This window comes from Megascapheus bottae, chromosome 15, assembly GCF_031878675.1.
Source record: "Megascapheus bottae isolate mThoBot1 chromosome 15, mThoBot2.hap1, whole genome shotgun sequence".
Taxonomy (NCBI): domain Eukaryota; kingdom Metazoa; phylum Chordata; class Mammalia; order Rodentia; family Geomyidae; genus Megascapheus; species Megascapheus bottae.
Genome location: NC_143523.1, coordinates 2,848,795 through 2,869,541, shown reverse-complemented (window position 1 = coordinate 2,869,541; position 20,747 = coordinate 2,848,795).

Genomic DNA, 20,747 nt, shown 5'->3' with positions numbered 1-20,747 from the left:
AAACATTCTCATGGTTCTGCAGGCAGAGTGGAAAGTCTGGGTTCTGGAGAACTGATTGGACTCTTCAAACAATAGATGTGCCTTCGTCAAGACCAACAGCCCATTTTCCTATTCAATAACAAAGAGCCCACTTCTAATTGAGTCTAATTAGCTCTAGCATCCCACTAAAGCATGTACATGGCTACTCGAGTCAGCCAGTGATAAACCCCAGACCTTTAACTCTGAAGTCATCACAAGGGATGAAGTCATTTTCTACTGCTATAACAAAACCCCTCACACTGGGTAGTTTATTAAGGTTTACTTAGTTCTAGATGTTAGACATCCAGTCCTGGGTAGCTCCATCTGGTGAGGGCCTTGTGCTATTTCAGGTCAGGGCAGAAAACAGAACAAAACAGGATGCATGAAGAAGAGAAGGCAGAGGACAAGGGGTGGCCTCAGGCAAAGCCACCTTCTCAGGGGAAACAAGAGTGAGGACTCACTACCAGCAGGGTGATCCCAGGGGCCCAGGAAGAAGACATTACCAATTCCCTTTAATTATCCACTCACCTCTCAGAGAGCCCACCTGCCGAGCCCACCACAGCAGCCACCAAGATTCAACATATCCAAACCATAACAAGCATTAAGATCTTATGCTAAAACAATCTCTCTCTCATCTCTGGAAGATCCCAGAGCAACAACTCTTCCATTTCCCAAACTCATCGACACCATTCTTCCCACCCAGCATCCCTTAATGTGATTTCTCTGTAAACTCCCATGCTACGCGTGCAAATGCTTCTCTGTCAGCTGCTCATGCCCCCCCAACATGCACATATACATACTCACACACCTGTCTTTTCTATTATGGCACTGAAAGGACACCTGCATACAGTCGCCTGGATGACAGTCAAGCTCACAATCATGACAGCCATGCCCACTGAGACTCTGCAGAAGCCCTCCGTCTACTGCCTCGCTTTCCCCTGACTCATGCCCAGTCTATGTGGAAGACTGAGTGATGCTGTGCCCTGCCTCCAGCAGTGACTGCAAACACAACCAAACCATAGTTAGGGACATGAGATAGTGGTGTGGCTCGGAGCATGGAAGAGAAAGCTGGCCCAGTCATTTGGTCCACATCCTCAGCTTTTACTCAACTATCACCAAAGGATTCATTTCCCCACCTCTGATTCCTGTGACCACAGAATCTCCCCAGTGTGTTGTTTAATTCAATAAACTCATGAAAACGCACACCCCCCAGACACGGTACTTGAACCAAGCCAGGGTGTGAAGTCCAGGTAGAAGGTCCTCTGGCCTGATAGGACATTTTTCTACAAATGTCTGAACTATATGCTTATGGTGAATTCCTACCATTCAAAGACATGGGTCTCCTATTTTAAAAAGTACCTTTCGCCACCTTCCCCCTGGCAGACCCTTACACAGCGGCGCAGAGGACTGCTAATGTGCGCGGGGCTGGGTCTAAGTTCTTTGCAAGTGCACCTTGAGGATCACCCAAGGTGGGATTTCCAGCAAGTAGACTTGTCTGTGCCCATCAAATCAAGAGAGGGGTCCCAGTCACCACCAGCAGGTGCCTTGGGGGAGGGGTGGTCAGGTCCCTGAGCATGAACTGCATCGGCTGTCATCAGACAGGCCCCCAGAGGACCAGGACCAGAGGAGAATGCAAGTCTCCATCATGAAACTGCCCTGTGCTCTTCAGCCGTGTGGCTATGCTCTCACAGCATGCCCAACCCAGCTCAGGCCACACAGAATGCACAGGGGAGGCTCGACAAACTTACCGATGACTCCAAGTCACCTCTAAAGAGCTGAAGCCACAAAGGCCAAATCACAAGTCCCAGTGGTCCACCAAATCAGTCTTCCACACAAGTCCTGAGAGCCACTAACGCCACAGAGACTGAATCCACTGACACGACAGCATCCTGCTGTTCATCTTACACTTGAAATTGGCATACAACTTGTCTATTGACCATAGTACACAGGCCCTGGATCAGCCTTTTGATTCCTACACACTGAGGAGAAGTGCAGCAGGAAACACTTAAACAATGGGGAAATTTATCTCTCCACTGAATTCCCAAGCCAGCTTCTAAGGGCATGAATGCCCTGACATAAGCCAAGAGCCAATGCAGTCACACTGCCCTCTGCCACCTGTGGCTGAGCCCCTCCTGCCCTCCTGGGCTCAGTCTCAGGAATGCTGTACAGCCAGCCGGTCATCCAGCCAGAAAGGGACAGCCACCCTCCACCCCACTTTGTCATTTGTCATCTTCATCCCCTTCACAGGATCCCCCAAGACTCTTATGTACCAGAATCATATTACACATTATTATCTGAACTACTTAGGGAAGTGAAGCCATAATGATTGGCTTAGGCTCTACATTGCAAATTGAAGTCAGTTGAGTATCACTTTCAAAATGTGAGTCCACATGTAAATACGGATGTGAACATATACATACCTACCTAGTTGGTGTAGGCTGTCCTTGATGTGGAGATGATACACCCAAGAGTTTGAGAAGTACTGGCTTAGAACAATCCTGATCTACTCCAGAGTACTCCCTAAAGTCCCTGGTCACGCACAATGAGAGAGGTGGACAGCACAGGACCTGGAAGAAGGAAGATGCGGGAGCAGCAGCAGGCACGCAGCAGCACGGGAAGCAGGTGTGGGAGAGACAAGCATTGGGTGACCAGAGAGGTGAAAAGGCTGAGAGCCAGGCTTTGCAGAAAAAAAAAATGCAAGTCAAGGAGCTGATTGGCTGGCAATGTGTTCTATGTCGGATACAAGGAAACCATTCCAATCAAATAAATAAAGGAGGTGTGGCAAGATGTAGATGCTAGGCCAAGAAATATGCAGCTGAGCTAACTTACAAACTAGAAAAGCAACTACAAGGGTCTTTACCATTCGATGAACAAGCAAGTTCATCTTAGCCAACAACCCAGTTTATGTATTGATTTCTTGTGATGTGCTTTATGATGCTGCTGAAGTCATTATGTGGTTTTTAACATAAGGTGGCTCAGGGGACAGACCTGTTGAGGACTGTCATCACCAAGAAGCCTCTGTCATTGTCCCATCTTCTTAACCTGACGAAAGGAAATTCATATTTAGTGGAGAAGGAAATTACTTTGGGTATGTATCATTCAAATCCTTGAGGATTATTGGCTAATTAGGAGCACACTAATGTAAATTTGCCTTGTGTCAGGTTTTCAGGAACAGTAAAATAACATAATTAAGCAGAGAACAAAGCTGGTCATTTAACCTAGGCCTTGCTGCAAATGTATAGAACGGGAGTACATGCCTGCTCCTGGGAACTGAGGAAAGACCCACTGTGGAGCAAAAACTTTCTAAGAATGGAAGAAATTACACATTTAACTTGATTTCTACTTCCTAGAGGAAGTTTTCACAGAGGAATTCCACTAGACAACTAAATAATTCCTGCAAAGGGAGGTGAGAGGGAATAAACTGCATCAAAGTAAATAGGCAAAAACTGGAATATACATTTTCTAGAAATGAAAATTCTGGTAAAATTAGAAAAAATATATTGTAAGTGGCATTTCTAGTCTGAACTTCTTCCTGGCTTGTGGTGAGTCACACCTGCAAAATGATCCATAAAAAATATAAAGCTTCAACCAAAACTGTCCATTCTAAATTACTCAGTTGACCTCAGTTCTTAAAGTAGAAGCCCTGTGTTGAGACAGACTCTTACTGTTGTACCCCTAAAGCTGAAAGCAATTGTGAGTGCCTCAACAAATTCTGAATGATTTAGAAGAGGTTTAAAATCAGTTCCAATTTTCCAATTTTATCTATCTTATCTATGGAATAGAAAAGCAATGTCTACCTTGGCCCAACCAACTGTCACCAAAAGCTACACAGGAGGCATCTGGTCAACCTCCCACTCACTTAAGAAATGACATTCTTACTGAAGCCACCTCTCCAGAGTCAGGTCCCAAAATACTCAACTCCACTTTTCATTCTCCAACACAAAAGAAAGAAAAGATCAAATTGGCAACAACTAGAATACTGAAGGGAGAAAGGGCAGTGAGTTTGGTAGAGGTGAGGGCCAGGCATAAATTCATTAGAAGTGGGTGTGTGAGCTGTATAGATGGAAGGCAAGTGGTAATTGTGAGAAACTCGGGGAGAGATGTTCCACAGAGCTGTGTAAAACACAGCCTACAAGTTGAATGATGGCATCAGTCAACCAAAAGTCAGAAGTCATCAACGCTGCTCTTGAATAAACAGAAGCTAGGATTGCTTAGACAAAGTAGCCTTTACTAGGGGACTGCAAAGGGCTGTGGATAGGGTGGGGAAAGAGGATAAAATTCTTTACTTCCTGAGATTATTTTCTATTTACAAACCAAAGGCCAGAACATAGTCTCTCCAAAGCAAGCCCTGAGTCTAGCCACAGAAAACCCTTGCTAGCTGATAGCCTGATTCACAGCATAATTCAAGTACCTTGGAGACCTTTACCAAGGCTAATAAAAGGTGCTGCATGTGCACGGCCTTCTTCCCTCATTGCCTCACCCCATTACTATGCCTTGGGATCATGGCTCCTACATTCAGACTTGAAAGCCTGCCTGGACTCACAGCTCCATCATCAGCAATTCTGTAAGTGTAGCCCTGCCCCAGCTCACTTGGTAGTTCAAGAATCTCCCCATCAGCCCATCTGTCTCCTCTCTCCCCACTAGCCCATCTGTCCCCTTTCCATTCATTCTTGGGTTTCAATGAATACATCTTGCTTGGGTTGTACTGAGGGTCAGTTTAGGATTCCAGAATAAAAATTCTAAGAAAAAATGTATTTGAAAGTGAATCATTGACTCTGCCAAATATGAGCCACAGAAAGTCCATCAGAGTCACACAAGAGACTTCCTGTGCTGAGTATCAAGCCCCCGGATGAACACGCTGCATAGTCCATGTGGAATAAATCCAGTGCTGTATGATTCAAGGATTCAGGCTCAGGATTTGCTCATTGGACCTTTTCTCCCATAAATTCTGCCTTCAGTGATATTTACCACCCTTTGAAAAGCAGGTCACTATATTCTCCTACAGCATGATCAGAGAACCCAACGAAACGGCCATTAGGTTGACAAAATGTTCCATATATCCATGTCAGTTAAGATGGAAAAAAAAATAACCAGGATCTTCCTTGTGTCACCTTTCTGGATCCCTGACATCTGTCATAAAACTCAAGCCATATGTCTTTTCCTCTGGTACGGAGAGTCGTCACATACCCAGAGCGAAGGTCGTGTCAGGAAGAATTATTGACTTATAAGCATATCGTACCCCCACCTCGCTAATGATTTCCACAAATATATCCACTGATCGTCTTTTTTATATGCTTTCCAGAAATTACTGGGAGGCCTAAGGGGCATTTGGGAGTTCTGCGCTTTGGGATTTGACAGGTAATGTTAATGAGACTCACATCCATATTTATTTCAGGATTTATTTATTTAGAGTGAAGTGTTCTGCTTGTGTGAGTCTTGCTGAGCGGGCAACAGAGAAGAGGAAAGGAGAGACAGAGAGCAGGCAAGGAGGAGATGGAGGGTAGCCTCGAAGGCCTCCATAAAGCAGCCTCCAAGAGTGTCGTTTACAGCCTCTTCTTCAGGGACTGCATCCATCTGCCCTCATATTGTCAGGTTGACAAGAGGAGAAAAAAATTAACCAAAAGCCAAATCAAATAAATGTGCTACTCATAAATTCTGCAGCTAAAAACTTACCCCTGAGGGATAGCAGCAACGGACCACGGAAGGCTTCTCTAGGCTGTCCTCATAAAGCGGGGTGAGAAGTAAGGATGCTTTGCTGGAAGGCCAGCCTGCTTCCTCCTTGTCTTGTTAGGGAATTTATTCCTGGGGTTGTGGTGTGAGCTCTTCTCCTCTCACACAGTGTCAGCACCGCCAGGCCTTGCACATTGCTAAGCAACTGATGGTGTGGCCCAGCCCCAGAGGGCTGACTACTTCTGCTCAGCCTCAGCCCTGGGAGGTAGGCAACACCCACTGGGAGCTGGCTGGGGAAGTGCGAGCCTTAGGGGTACAGATGCCAGCATGTAAACGCACCACACCCCTGCCCAGCTCAGACCCAGATATGGAAACTTCACATCCCCTCCCTTTCACTAACCCCAAGGTGCAAAATGTGTATTCAACTGAAAGCCAAGAAAAAAATCAGTCTTTAGCAGACCCAGCCCATGTCTGCCACTGCTTCAACCTCCCAGAAAGAGCTTCCAGGTAGAAATGCTTAGCAAACCCCTCAAAGTATTGACTCTTGGAGTGTCCTTTGAGCATGCATTTTACATGGGCCATATTTTGTATGCATCTGTAGGGGGTGGAATCTTAAGCAGCACAGGCAGGCAGGAGCCCCAATGAAGAGCGTGCGATGGAAGCCAGCAAAATAATGGGGCACTTTATGCCCCCAGCTACCCAAGAGAATTACAGTCTTCTCCCGCAAATCTCACAAAACGTCATTTACAGAGCTCCATCTTGTGGCAAATGGCACTGCTCTCTGCACCCCTTCTCCTAAAATGACTTGGGGGGGTGCCAGGTAAAGAACAAGAAAGGCTGGTAGTGACTCCCCTGGACCCCGTTGTTTTCGTTTTATTTTTTGGTTTCTGTGATTTTTGGTTTTGGTTTTGTTTTTTTAACCTAAAAGAAGCCACAAAAGAATGACTGGGCAACTGAAAAACAAAGATGTGAAAAATGTATTTAATCTGGTTTATTCAAACTCCAGTTTGATTAACAGATTAGCAAAAATGCTAATCTGATCACAAGGCAGAAAGCAGATGAACCAAACGTCTTCCTCCCCACAGAAGCCAGCCACCATCAGATGTGGAGGTTGACCTCGCTCAGTCGGATTACCAGGAGAGAGGCTGTCAACTGGGACCTCCAATTAGTTTCATAGGAGGCATCTGTAAATTAGCCCCCCCTGAGCAAAAGTATTTATTTAAATGTGAGTCACTTATGTATATTTCCACCAACTGAGAAAATGGGGTTTCTGTAGCATCTTTGAGAGGAGCACTGAGAGCTCACACTCTAACACTTCTATTGGGCAAGCTCTGGACTCGAATTAGCGGTTTATTCACATACATATGTTGTTTCCGATCTGCAAACATAGTGAGCTCAGATAGGTATCACTTGTAACCTACAGGCAACAGTCAGCCAATTCTGTGACCTTCTCTGTAGGGCGAGAAATCCTAATTTCACAGAGTATTGATGACAGGTAATAACTAGCAAGAAACGTTTTTGATGGGGGACTCGTTTTTAATGGACTCTACTTTTAAAACAGAAATTCAAGAGTCTAGCCTTCCCCATGTGTAAACATCCACATGGCTGTGTTTGTCACCGTGCTTCCAGAAGGCAAGGAAAATTTGTTGCTATAATAATTTAAGTTCAATTAGCATTATGATAAAACTAATTCCTCCCAGATGCAATATGGGACCTGGAAAGCTGAGAACTGGTTTGAGAAATAGCATGTTTTTATGTTTTTAAAATAATGAGATGAGGCCTTGTCAATTTCTTGATAATTATGACTATGTTAAATTAGGATATTGTTCTTCCTGCACAGGCAGCCACAGAAGCGGTTGGTGTCACTTTGGGCACAGAGGGACACCTGCCCAGAAGAGAAGAGTCTCTGGATGCTTTGCTCACATTGGGACTAAATTTCTACTCTTGTTTTGGGCTCCATTGTCAGAAATTCTGAGCCTCATTCTAAAAGATATATACACACATCACGTGCACACTGAATGGCTCACTTCAAAAAGAGACACTCTCAGATCTGCACCTGCCTCACCCCATGAACAAAAGAGGAGACCAATGAATGAAGGGGAGGTAAAGTAGAGCGGGCAGTAAGTCCTTCCTATTTCCCCTCCACATCACAACACACAGAGCGTGGTGTCTGAGGCCTCCTAGTATGAGACTTAACTTTTTAAAAACTCTTAAAATACTCTCTACACCCACTTCTCATGACTCATTCCACACCTCTGTGACAAACACTATTTTTGTTTAATAGCAATTAATTGGAAAATACTTTTCCATCCATTGTTCGGGGTGAGGCAATAGCAAAACTTCACTCTTGGTGAACACAATGCAACATTAGACAAAATAAGACAAAATCTGTAAGCTACCAAGGAAAGGCAACAATAAAAAACCAAGAGGGAAGGGGAGAGAAGGGCTGGAGCCAGCCAAAGGCATGGAGTGCTGCAAAAGACCCAGGAGAAGTCATGCGAAGAGCTCCAGCAGGGCAGGAGGAGCAAGTGCAGCACAAGGCCAAGTGCAGCTGGGAGGAAAGGCCAGAAGGAAGTCTGAGGTGCTGCCCAGAAGCCGGCTCATTGGGCCGCATGGACCAGATGTTAAGGACTCAGAACTAAACAGGGTGGGCACCACAGTCTGGAGGGTACAGACTGAGCTTACCTCCCCGGGAAACAGAAGGGAAGGGCCCTGGAGAGCTAAGAAAGCATGAGTGTCATGGAAAGACACTGAGAGTTGCCTCTTGCTCCATGAAGAAGCTGGGATAAGACTGGGGCTCCACGAAGTACTGAGGGAGGGCAGAGGACAAAGACAGAGCCCTCTGGTGGGCAGTCCTAGCTGGTTCTGCCCTCTGCCGGCTGCCATCTTGTCAGGGACCATCCCCACTTGCTATACCAATGTCCTCCTAGAACACCAGGGGGAAAGTGGGGAGCACTTCTTGAGCCAATCCCCAAAAGCCAGTGCCATGAACGTGTAGGCTACACCACTGAATCTGAGTCGTGGATGAGCAGCAAGTCATGCTCAGCATAAGTACATCCCTTGCAGCAGGCGAGCATGCCCATACCACACTGAGCACTGCTCATCCAGAAGGCGAGCGTGGCTCGGCCTCTGCTCTGGCAGCTCACAGCCTTCCCATCATCTCCCAACCAAGGGGAGAAGCAACGAGGGCAGCACACCCGCTCCCAAAGCCAGGCAGTGTTAGTCATTTCAGCATTTTTCAAGCGCTTTCTCTCCCAGTATCTTATCAGCTCTTCCCTACAGAACTAGGACATGAGCCATCATTATCCCCATATCATGGACAAAGGAAGCTGTCACCAAACTTGAAGTGACTTACGAAAGTTTATGACAGAGCTAGGATAAGAGTCCTAAATCTGAGTCCGGAGCTATAAGGTTTAAAGGAAGAAATGAGGACCCGACCCATCTTCAGCTAGAGAACCCATCATTCTTAATTCCTCTCACAATGTGAACCCAACCCAGGGCTGCCGGCCTCTGTATCTAGACGAAGGGAACACCGTGTATGTAGCAGAAAGGCCACCATGACAAGAGGAGGTCCGGCCCACAGAGTGCAGGATCCACACCCCTCTGTAGGCCAAATGATTAGAATAGAAATAATTTGAAAAGAAATTTCCAAATGAGATACATTCATTATTCTCATTTCCACATTCCAGATCTATTAATTGAGCTGATAAAGTGGTCTTTGTCCTGGGTGCAAAACTGTATGGAATTCTCCTGCTATCAAAGCTTTATTTCCTTAAAAGGCAAAGATAATATGGGCTGGGTATTCTTTCCCTACACATAATTCATTTAAGTCAGAAATGTTCTCAAATGGCTTCTTTTTTTACTGCTCTCCAAGTTTACGTGCACCATGATCCAAGAAGATATAAATTACCACTGGGAAAAGGGGTAAGACTGCTTCCTCCCGTGACACAAACACTGAGATTTCATTTTCCTGATACTTTTATTTTGCTGCTAATAAAATTGGGTGGTTAAACCTCCATGGTAGAGGATGAATATAGAGTTAAGCTTTAACGCCAGCAAAAACTCTATTAAAATGTTGCCCCAGAGAGGTGAATTTGAATTCTGGCACTGTCAGTCCGGTTGGACCTGGAAACTAAGGAGAACGTCCTAAGTCTTGCTGAACAGCACACACAGAAGGATTTTTTTTTCCTTTAGACTAATTTCCTCATGGAGAAGGGAAAAAAAGAGGAAGAAAGCCTGAAAACCCTGAAGTGACTTATGAGAAGTGAGTAGGGAAGAGAAGTCAGAAGCTTTACCCTAGCTTCCCTGAAAGAGAAAGCCCCCCCCACACACACAAGCACACACTGCAGTGCCAAGTGGATTGGGGGAAGGCATTCTGTGACATGGACCAAACACACCCTACTGAAGGAGCTGTTTGCAAAAGGATAGATACACTCCCATCTGAAGTGAACACATGTCACTGAATACTTGTGAACTGGGGCACGGCACACCTGGGTCTAAGCAACCTTAGTCCATCAGCCACTAACCACCTGAGCCATTCTGTGCATCCATAAGATGCAAATTGTAGCTCAAGGTGATGGAAAAGGTCACAGTTTAACAAAGCATATATGTACCAAAGCACTTGGGGAATCTTGACATGACTGTGAGAAGGTGGTTCACAAATACAATAAATGCTTTAAATTCAGCATTTGTAGACATAGCCAGCTTAATATTAATGCTAGAAAATCCCTTTTTAAAATGGGCAAGGGTTAAAAAGTTATCTTCATGCTCAATTGGAAATAGAATATTCACCATATCAGCAAAATGTTAAGAACATTAAGAATGAACATAGCAAACATTATTTTAAGTAGCATTAGACTGCATATTTATATCATATAACCATTACAATAAAATTAGCAAAAAATATTTTACAACTGGTGAAATTTTTAAAGAAATTCTGTAACAAACCTGAAAAGGAACAAATAAGAAGACAGCTAATAATTGACAGTCACATTATCAGACTTGCTCTGGTCTTCCAGAGACTGTACCAACAATATTCATGTTACAGAATGCTTGCAGGACTACTCTACAATGTACAATTCATCACACAATCAATGAACTTAGCAAGAATGCGTTTAAGAAGAGAGTGCTGAGGATTCGGAGCAGGTTTGAGAAATGAAATGGAGGATAAGCTAACAAATCTATCAGGAAGAAGATCAACAACTTAAAATTTAAACCAATCTTGAGCATATATTTGAACTTGGATATGCAGAAATGGTGCACGGGTCCCTGAGGTTCAATGATACACTCAGAGGATCAACAGCCCTATAGACAGTTAAATTACTCGGAAAGCCAGGGAATTTATCAAACATGAATTTCAAAGTGGATTCTGGCCTCCAGGAAAAATGGAAGTGCCCATTAATGTACACACAAAATAAATCTCTGCAAGCTCTCTCTACTATTTAGTTTCTGACCGTAAATTAACTAAAGGTTTTGTTAAATTACATGATATAGGACAAAGAGTCCGTTTTGCCTTGGCAGGAGTGATCTGGACCCGAGTGATAGACAACTATTTACAAATACTAAAAAATAGACCTGTTGGTCCAATTGGCGCAGCGTGAAGCACGCATCCGCGCAACTCACAGGTCTGGGTATCATCTTCGTAACCAACTCTAATTCAAGAAGGCTTAGAGATTTGTACAAGCCCATCACACACTAGGAACGACAATGACAAGGGTTCTGCTAAAACTTGTCAGCGCAGAGGGGCTGGGATAGAAGGAACACCACCGATGCCTACAGGAGTTCTTAGCAATAGATACGGCACATAGCTCACATCCTCAAAATTCAGATTGATCAAGAACAATGTTAACTTGGCCCATGGCTGACACAGAATTTGTCAAGCAACTATGAATTTCATAGCACAGGTGGCTCAAAAACCACTCACTGGCTTTTGGCTCAGTCATCAGCCTGAGATGGGTTCAACATCATATATAAGACCAGAAAACCCCTGTGAATTGTATTCCGAGTCCCTCCAGCAAGGACCTGGCTCCTCCCAGCCTACTATCTCCTCTGAATGTGCCAGAGAATCCGCACAAGGCCCCAGTGAACTCACGTCGTGGTCACCACAGACAGCTTGCACTCGCACACACCTCACTGCCTCTCAGGCTTGCCATTCTGGAATTGTACGTGCACACTGAGCCATCACCGGGGCTGGCTGTCACCAGGGTCACCTTGATGTGAGTGCCATCTCTACATCCTGACCTCTCCTCGCACAGACACCACTCGGACAACCTTGGGGCCCCTGGCACCTCATCTTCCCTTAACCACCTCTTCACTGACCCTGCTTCCTAATTCCCATCCCACACTCTGAGGTGCTGGGCTGAGGACTCCGTCTGGTGAATTTAGGGGAACACAACTGCCCCCTACCATGTCACCCCTGCATTCCTGTTCTCCTCCACAGCTGGAGTACCTCTCTGGCCACAGCAAGTTCCGTACCTGACTGGCTTTCCCAACTGGCAAGAACATCTGCCCAGAAGTGACGAGTGACAGTGCCCCGGCCACAAGAGGCATTGGAGGGAATTCCACCTCAACACACATGCCGACCTGGCAGGCATATTTCACTGCGCAGATTCCTCTCTCCCAGGCCCTGGAGTGTTTGATCCTCAGACTCAGCCTGCACAGGAGGCTGGGGAGGCATTAATCAATGAATGTAGATTAATTTATGAGATGAGGAGATGCAGAGTAAGTTTCCCAAGGTCACCTAGCTAATTACGGCCCAAGTCTTGGGACCAGGAGAACACGGTCTTCCCGGCACCCTCGCTGGCCCCTGTGTAATAAAGGGAATACGATTTCACAGCAGGTCCCTCAGCCTAAAATGCGTTTATCATCTTGCATAAGTTATGACCCCAGCCTTCCCACAAGAAGATCGTATCACAATAAAAAACACACGTCGCACAGGTGGCTAACATGATTTATTCAATTTTCCCCATTTCATGGATTAGGAAGTGCCTCTGCCCAGGAAAAATTTCTAAATATTGAAAACATATGTAGATAGGACAAAGCTCAGGGAAGAAAAGGCTTATTATAATACATCACACATAATAAATGGGATTTTTTTAACAAAGACTAAATGAACTTTCCACATTAATCAGAAGTGAATGTGGCATGATTCTGTATAATTAACCAGGAAGTGATATTACGAATGATAAATATATCACAGACAGTAAAGGGGGGGTGGCGAACGAACGTTGACCCGACACGCTCATTAATAATGCAAGGTTTGGGATGGTCCACGATGCAGTTATTACCTGGCTAATTGAAGGGTCAAGTGGCCCAAGGATTAATCATTTCCCTGGCAGAGGCCTGTTCATCAGAGGTCTGGTAAGTGCTAACAGAGGCCCCTGGCCTGGGAGATGCCTGCCTCAGCATCTCCTCATCCTCCTTTGAGGTCTTCCTGTGTCCCCAAAGCTCCAGACCTCCTTTCTGTAGAAAGAGCCATCCCTGCTGAATGGAGCCCTGGAGAAGTTTCTGGAAAGATGTGGCTCACCACATCTTGATGTTGCCAAGGAAAGTGTCTTCCCCCACAGTCTGTCAGCAGACAGACAGGCTGTGCTGGAGCCTGCTCATGGACTCCCCCGCCTCAGCTCCTCTAAGAGGGACTCTGCCCTCCTTCCCCAGGGACCAGTACAGACAACCAAGAGAGCTACAAGAGCCTCCTCACTTCACACCCTCTTCTCCAGTCTGAAGCAGTAACCCGGAGGTGAGAATTCCTAACCCCAGGACCAATCCCTGGAGCCAGCCAGTCTCCTTTATTTATGATGAGAGAGAGAGAGAGAGAGAGAGAGAGAGAGAGAGAGAGAGAGAGAGAGAGAGAGAGAGAGAGAGAGAGAGAGAGAGAGAGAGAGAGAGAGAGAGAGAGAGAGAGAGAGAGAGAGAGAGACAGACAGAGACAGAGAGAGAAACAGGGAGAGACAGAGAGAGAGACAGAGACAGAGAGAGACATAGAGAGGCAGAGAGAGAAGTAGCGAGAGAGAGACAGAGACAGAGACAGAGACAGACAGAGAGAGACACAGACAGAGAGAGAGACAGAGACAGAGAGAGTAACAGGGAGAGACAGGGAGAGAGAAACAGAGAGAGACAGGGAGAGACAGAGAGAGACAGAGACAGAGAGAGACATAGAGAGGCAAAGAGAGAAGTAGCTAGAGAGAGAGATAGAGAGAGAGAGAGAGAGAGAGAGAGAGAGAGAGAGAGAGAGAGAGAGAGAGAGAGAGAGCGCACACCTGTGGTAGTGTTCCAGTCTGCCCTCCTATGCCACTCACGAGGTCTCAATGGTTCAGGATGGATTTGCACCTTGGGGGAACAGCTCCTTCCTCACCCATTCAGGAGGCCTGGGAGGGCCTGGGGAGCTCCCTGGGGTGCAGGCAAGACCCCTCACCCGCGTCACTGCACAGTCTCGGGTCCTCAGTAGCATCAGATTTCACCCCAAAACCAAACCAGAATGAATGGCGCCCTGGCAGTGTTGAGTTTTATGTCTTGTTTTTATTTCCTTGCCTTGTCTTTCAGTGTAAACAGTCCATGTTGTTGTAAGAGGTCAGTTTTATATGCCGGAGCACCACCAAACTATTTAGTTTAAAATGACACTACTGTTTAAGACCCAGTAATCTTCAGAACATATGATTTACTGTTGTGACACTCCAAAGGACTCATTTCATACCTCCAAGAAAAAGTAGGCAAAGTGTTAAATAAACATGAAGTCTGTGCCTTGTTTTCTTTCCAAAAGTGCAAACAGTGTTACTCTAATGATTAAATACTGCTCAACACACAACCGGCTGACTGTTTCTCAGTCGCTTCTTTCCCATGGCTTCATTTCATGTATTAATTATTTTGTGTTCAGACAAAGGCTTTAATTAGGAGTCATAAAGGGTTTCTGAGGAGTGAATAAGTAGTTTTCATCCACATTAAACTGATAATAAACAGACGTTTCTAGAACAAAAAGCTGCCTGTGTGCAAGCCTTAACTAAGCCAGAATCTATTAACCACTAACTAAACTGAGTCTCATAAATATTGTTTGGGGATGTTACATGACAGTAAAAATGATTCAGATTGCCTTTAGGTCCTTAAAGAGGAAATAAATTAATTGAAGTTTGGTAGATATTAAAGGTTGAAACTTGCCTCTGAATGTGAAAAATTCAACCAATATTATCCTAAGCTCCTAACACTGATTATTAAAAATTGTTTGATTCTTTGAAATGACAGTACAAAAGCAAAAAAAATGGAACTATAATGGCTTTTTAAGAAGGAGAGGCAAATAGATGTGCACTTGATTACAATGAATCTGGGAGAAAAAAAGAAAACAGAGAAAGTTAATTCTGCCGATTAAGCTGCAGCTCCGTGCCGCTCCCCCCAGCATGTCAGCTAGATGACGTGGGCTGCTGCGGGGGAACCAGGGGATAATGCATCATGCCTGCAGGGGTGGAGGGCTGCAGGCATTCTGTGGCAGGACCTCAGCAGCCAGGCAGCTTCCTCACCTGGGCAGCCCTGCCTGCCTCTTTCACCTACTGTCAGGGAACACTTGATAGGGTCCAAGCCACAGGCACAGTCAGAGGTCCTGCGTCTCCCATCCCACGTCACCAGGAGTAGAGGTCAGGCAGAAAGAAAGGAGCAGACAGTCAGTTGAGACACAGACTCACATGCCACCAAGACTGTGCATGAATAGGGCTGAGGTAAATGTGCACTGCTGTTAGAAGGCAGCTCTGTTCACAGTCTCTCTTCAGGGAAGAGGAGCTTCTTTCCCAAGGAAGCTCCTACAGAACCAGCATGCCTGTCAGATTGCTATGGCTGACTGCTGGGATGATAAGCTATGCAGACCAGCAGCAAAGACAGGTTCTGGACAAGAGCTCTATACAAGATATGGAAGCTAGCTGGGCACTGAGGCTCATGCCGATTATCTAGCTACTCAGGGGGCTGATATCTGAGGCCTGGGTAGGAAAAGTCCAGGAGACTCTTGTCTCCAAGAAACTACTCAAAAAAGCTATAAGTGGCACTGTGGCTCAAGTGGTAGAACACTTGTCTTGAGCAAAAGAAACTCAGTGACAGTGCCCAGGCCCAGAGTTCAAGCCTCAGGGCTGAGGGCTGGGGAGAAGACATGAAAAGTTGAGGACAGGCTTTATTCAAGCTATGAAAGTCAAAGTTCTGCTGCTAGGCTAGCTATTTCCTTGTGTAATGTCTAAGAAAAGCAAGCCCAGCTTCATCATCTGTAGGAAGAAAACCATACCTCCCAGCATCTGGGGCCACAGAGTTAATACAGAAGATTCCACCCATGGACCAGTTTAGCTGCTGTGCAATTCCTCAGGTTCCCGTGGCATTTGGTCTTATGCAAGTTAACTATGTAAAGTCCTTGCTTGCACCATCTCCTCAGGCAACCTGCATGCAGAGAGAACAAACACAGGGAAAGACTGGAAACAGCCCAAGACAACACCAGAGAGGCCTGGAAAGGAAATTCGTGAAATGTCGTGAGTGTGCACAGCTCCTAGAAAAATGGCTTTGCAAGGAATGAACTCAAAGTCATAGGCACATGCCTGTAAGCAGAAAACCGCCCGTCTTCCTCCTTTTTTTTTTTTTTTTGCAATATTTGAGTTTGAGCTTTGGACTCCCACTTATTAGCTCCCATTTTTATTTATTATGATTAGTGGTGGCGGTGGTGATCGTGGAGGTTTGAACTCAGGGTTTAGATGCTATGGCTGAATTTTTGCACTCAAGGCTAGCACTCTACCATTGTGAGCCATAGTGCCACTGCTGGTTTAATGGTGGTTAATTGCACCTATCAGTCTCAGACTTCCCTGCTGGGACTGGTTTTGAAGGGTGATCCTCAGATCTCAGCCTCCTGAGCAGCTAGGATTACAGATGTGAGTCACATCTGTAGTACCTGGTCCTTTAATTTAATGAGAAAAAGATTTCATAAGCTGGCCTGAGACCTCCATCCCTGTGTCTGCCTCCTATCACCCACCTAGGATTTCAGGTATACACCATTACACTCAGGCTGTTTTTTTGTTCTGCTGATTTGTTAGATTTTTTCAGACCATGCATTTTGAGATTCAGCCTCACTAATTTTTGCCCAGGATGGCTTCAAATCCATGATCTTCCCATCTCCGATTCTCATGTAGCTGGGTTTATAGGTATACACACAACTGCCATGCCCGGCCTCCTTTTAAGATCTAACACCAGAGGAAAAACTGCCTACAGTTAAAAATCTCTGCACCTACCCTCAACTTGAGGGAAAGAGAGAGAGAGAGAGAGAGAGAGAGAGAGAGAGAGAGAGAGAGAGAGAGAGAGAGAGAGAATAGTTTCAATGTGAGAAATGTTTGATGAGATACCCAGGAGAAAGGGAGGAGAGAAAGAAGGGATGGGAGGAGGAGGAAAGAGAAAGGAAGAAGAGGGAGAGAGAGGAAGAGGGAGAGGGACCAAGGAAATGAGGGACAGAGGGAAGGAGGAGGGACAGGGGGTGGGAGAGAGGGAAAGGACTAAGTGCCAGTCTGACCAGAAGGCAAGTCATGGTTCATTCCACTCACACAGAGATTTAGGACCTGGCAAGTGTGACACTGCTGTCCTCTTCCCATCTGTGAGATGTTCCAGGCTGTGGCTGAGCCCAGAGAGGGGCATCTCACTCTCAGGAATGAAGAAGAGTCCAGGGAGGCCAGGCATGGTTAGAACTCAGCATAGAGGCCAGAAGAGGAGTCATGAAAAGTAGAGCACGATGGCAAAGGCATGCAGATGTGCCAGTGCCACCATTTCATCCACTTGGGTCAGAGTATTCATGGGTGCAGGAAGAGAACAGAGCTCCCTGTGATTCCACTTCTGTGGACACAGCTGGAGCCAGGTGGTTCTGGAAAGTTCCCACAGCCGGGCCTCCCATGGCTCCTCTGAATGCTCAGGATGTTTTCCTACAGTGAAATTGCAAACATGACTCTCTACATGCAAGCAGACTTTCATACCAAGTATGCCAATTACAGGCTTGTCATTTTCCCTTTGTAAGCCCCAATTTTTCGCCATAAAAATGTGCTTATGATACAAATTTTTGAGCTCAAAAGGACCAATTTGCAGGGGGCAGAGGGAGGAGGGAATTCACAAACATCTTCTAAGATGTCTTAAGGGAAAACAATCGTATACAAATCCACCATTGCTGGTTTTGAACATAATTCAGTGATCTGCCTGTCTCCACATTTTTTCTAAATTCAGAAAAAAAAAATCCCTTGGATTGTAAGCTAATCCTTTTAAGCGTCATAGGTAGAGAGTCTCTTAAGAGACGAATGTGATAGATGTAATAGAGCGAATGCCTGGAAAGAGGAAAAAAGTCTTAAAAAATAAAGCAAATAGAGGGTGCATGAACTTGTTGAGAAGGAACCCCAAATATATGGACATCATTGCCCATCCCTCCAAACAGCTGCGCTCAGGTGTTCTGAGACCCGGATACCGTGGTGCTGGATGAAGAGCAGACTTTGAGCCCTGAGTAGGACTCAACTGCTACTGAGAACATGAATCCTTCTCAGCCTGGCATCAATGGTGGCTTCTTTCGCCCATGCCAAGCAGGCCACTCTCTGGTCAGGGAAGGAGCAGTGTGCAGGACAGCCTGCTCCCTCCTGGATGCTGTGGTCGGCTGGACAGACCCCATATCCTAATCCCTGGAGCCTGTGAATATTGCAGCCTAAGCCAAGATCACTGTGCAGATATGATTACGTTAAGAACCTTGCAATGGATTATCCTGGATTATCAGGGCAGACACTGAATCCAATCACAGTGTCCTTTGGGGACAGAAGTGGGAGGTGTGGTACGGGGACTGGACAGGACTGGGCCACAGCAAGCTAGAAGAGGAATGGAAGCTCTTGGCCGGAGCCTGCAGATGTGCCGCCCTGTTACTGAAGGGTGTCTGGCTTCCAGAACTGGGTGAAGAAAATCCCTTTATGCTGAGCCACCAGGTCGGGGTGACTGGTCACAGCTGCCATCAGAGACTCACACAGACACAGCCAAAATGGTAATCCCGAGCCTCCTGCAGCCTGTGTGGCCTAGCCAGCCATGTGGAGGGGAGAACGGCCTGCCCTGACACCTTGAGGGATCCCCCTGCTGCCTCAAACATGAACTGCTGAACTCTCCTTTCCAAGGCACACGAGCTCCCAGTGCAGGGGCCAAAACCAAAGTCAAAGACAAGGTCTCTCCAGAGAGACCAGAGCGTGACTCCAGGAGGCCGCTGGGGAGCTCTTCCTGGCTCTGTTTATTTGCTCACCACTTCCAAACACACTCCAGCCTAAGTCTGCCTCCACCTCTGCCCGCAGGGAGCCAGGCTCCACCCAGGGGTGCCCACACGCCCGCCCAGAGTGTCAGCGGTTGGCTCTCTATGGCAGGGATTCGGGGTCGTCCTAAAGCAGTAACCCCACAGTGAACTTGCTGGCGAGGGCACTGCATGCAACCAGACATGGTTGAGCTGTGAGCGTGGCACCCAGACACTCAGCAGAGTTGCTGAGCCCCAGTCATGAACGCAAAATCTTGGAAGTCATGGAACTCTTGCTTGTGTTCAATGGGGATGGGGAGTGGCTGGCTCAAGCCATCTTGACTGAGTGCCCTGGGGGGCACCCCTGTGTGGGGGCCGCAAGGCATGCCCTCTTGGGTGGCATAGAGTCGACAGTCAAGATATATTCAGAAAAAGAAGACACCATTGTCAAATAAGCAAAGCTCAGGTGTGAAGATCCTAGATCCAGGGAGGCCAGCTTGCAGGGAGCATGCGTGTACACTCACGTCTCACACACACACACACACACACCTCCCAAAGTAGGCAAAGATGTATGTGCAGGTGGGAGTGAATGACAATCAGCAATGCAGAAAAAGACATTGCCAAATTAGAGATTTGTTCCTGTAGAAAAGACAATTTGAATATCAAACTCTACCTGAAAGATGATGTCACCAGGATGATTGTGGAATGGAACAAATAGGACTGGAAGGACTAATTACAAGGACAATGACTGCTCCCCACAAAACAGCAGCTGCCCAGCGGGCTTACACAGGAAGAAAACACAGGAGTGATGGAGTAGACACCGCGGACAGGAGGAAGGAGGGCTGTGGCTTCGGGAGGAGGAGCAGACCGTGGCATGAGGAGCCATGCCAGAGGCATACAGGCAACCACAGCAAGGCAGGGTGCCTCAACTACAACAGGTAGTGTAGACACAGCTCATGCTCTTGAGCACAGAGTGGGTCTGGGGCTTCCTCTCCCTCCATTCAGAGGCAGAGCTTGAAAGGAATCAAGGCCAAACCCCCATCTGTGGACCTGCATCTGCATCCTATATAAGAGCAGAGCAAAAGTGCCAATTCCAAATGCTAGGGGTCATCCACAAGGGCCACACACTAGAGAAAGTGGGATGAGAGAGCAAGAAAGAAGACGAAAGCACAACCCCTCGGCTCACAGGAGCCTGCTCCAAACTCCCAACACGGAAAACAAAGCTCTCTGAAAGGACACACACAGTGAAGATAGCGGCCCAAACTCACTGCAGACTAAGAATTGAAAATACCTGGCCTTAAACCCATACACTTGAATACATGGGCTTAAAACGCTAAAAGGTCAAACAAAACTTCTAACATCCCCATGAGTCGTGAACAAAAGCAAACAAGGAAAGGAAGATGTGGAGGGGACCAGAGCTAAGACGTGAAACCCAGAGTCACAGCAGTGTTTCAACACGTGGACTCTCAGTGAGTGCCTTCTAGAACAGAGAAGACTCGAACAGACAGACCCACTGCATTCAGACAGCAGCAGCAACATTTTTTTCAACGAAATTAGACAAATATTTTTATAAAAGAAAGCCCAGAAAGGCACTGTCAAATCCCCAAGGTGGCTGTGAGTTTGTGGAAATAGAAACAATGCAAGAGAACATTGGTCTGTCAATTAAGTCTATAATGTTCATGTCCCCATAGTATAAAATCTAAATACTGAGCTAGGCTGGCTCTTGTAATTCTAGCTCCTCAGGAGACTGAGATCTGAGGATCATTCTTTGAAGCCAGCCCAAACGGAAAAGTATGTGAGACTCTTATCTCCAATTATT